This window comes from Brassica oleracea, chromosome C2 (genome assembly GCF_000695525.1).
Source record: "Brassica oleracea var. oleracea cultivar TO1000 chromosome C2, BOL, whole genome shotgun sequence".
Classification (NCBI taxonomy): Eukaryota; Viridiplantae; Streptophyta; class Magnoliopsida; order Brassicales; family Brassicaceae; genus Brassica; species Brassica oleracea.
Window position 1 is genome coordinate 33,130,755 of NC_027749.1, and position 1,918 is coordinate 33,132,672.

The window sequence follows — 1,918 nt, forward strand, 5'->3', positions numbered from 1 at the left end:
CCCATTTACCGACTCAATGGTACCATCAGTGAAGACCAGAATGTCGTCAGCGAAACTTAGATGAGTAAGCCTAACTCCCTGACACTGAGGATGATAGGCGAATTTCCTGTCCTCAGCTGCTTGATTCAGAAGTTTTGAAATTACATTGCTCAGGATGACGTACAGATAAGGCGATAACGAGCAGCCCTGCCGTATTCCACGTGCGCTGGTGAAGAAACCTTCAAGGCTGCCATTTACTGAGACCGAAAAGGAAGCTGTTGAGTTGCATAACCTGATCCAGTTGATGAACTGTGATGGTAGCCCCATCGCCTGAAGTACTGATACAATAAAAGACCACTTGACTGTGTCAAATGCTTTAGAAATGTCAAATTTTATAGCACATCTTGCTGAGCAGGAGTCCTTGTGATACCCATTTACTAACTCGGAGGCCAAGAGAACATTTTCCAGCAGCAGCCTCTCTTTTATGAAAGCGCTCTGATATGCCTCAATAGCTCCTGGAAAAATGAGCTTCAGCCTGTTAGCTAACACCTTTGAGATAACCTTATACAGTAGATTGCAACACGATATGGGCCTGAAGTCCTTCATCTTCTCAGCACCTACAAACTTTGGGATCAGCGTTAGACTTGTTGCGGTTATTCCAGTAGGGAGAAAACCAAAGAGAAAAAAGGACTGAATTGCCGTAATAAAATCCGTGCCAATCACAGTCCAAGCCGCAACATAGAATTCTTTTGTATAACCGTCTGGTCCCGAAACTTTGCCGTTTGGTAATGAGAGCAGGGCCTCATATATCTCGCGTCCTGAGACAGGAGCAGCCAGCTTTGAACAGGCGTCCCCTGGGCATCTATATGTCAGAAGATCATAGAGCTCATCGCTTGTAACCTCTGCTGCAGTCGCATCATTGCAGGAATCTCTGGAAGTACGCAACCGCTTCTCGCTTAATGTCGACAGCCCCCGTGAGCACTTCTCCAGTCTCGGTATAATCAGCCTTCTAATGGTGTTTCGAGCAGTACGGGTCTGGACATAATCGTGATAGAAGACTGTGTTTTGATCTCCAGCCTGCAGCCATCTGATACACGACTTTTGTAGCCAAAACTTCTCTTCTATTTTTGCACGCTTTTGCCAACAATCAGAAGCTTCAGACTCCTGAACACAGTTTTCAGGACTGTTATTCACGAGCACTCTATTCTGACATTCGCAGAGTTCCTCGTATGCTTGCTTGGTTCTGTTTGGCAAATCGCCAAATCTGGAACGGTTCAGAGCTCTGAGATTGAACTTAAGCAGCTTTAGTTTCTTGTGGAAGGAAGATAGGGCTGAGCGCGAGTGATAAAGCTGAGGCGATGTATCCCAAACTTCCTTGACTGTGTGCAAGAAATCTTCGTGTTCGACAAGATAATTAAAGAAGCGAAATGGCTTTCTAGATTCATCAAGTTGTCCTGAGAGCCTGACCAGACATCTTGCATGATCTGAAACCCCTCCCGCTTCAAATTTAGCAAAAGACTGAGGATATCGCTGCATCCATTCCCCATTCACCAGTGCCCTGTCAAGATTTTTGCCAATAGGATCTGCATCCCTTTTGTTCCACCATGTAAAAAGAGCTCCAACATATGATAGATCCGACAACACACAGTCGGTTGTTACTTCTTGAAACTGCATCATTCCAATCTGATCAGTTCGATAATCTAGAGCACGGGAATGCTCAGAAGACGATAAGGTCTCATTGAAGTCGCCAATGAGTATCCACGGTAAATGCAGATGAGAGTAAGCTGCTTGAGTTGCTCTCAGATCTCTCCAAAGCTGGGTCCTTTCTGCTGACGTATTGTGTGCATAGATAGTTGAGCATATGAACTCCTGCCCTGTTTCTGGTATCTGAATGGCGCAAGATATGATCTGATCACTCATGTGCAATTTTGTTACCATT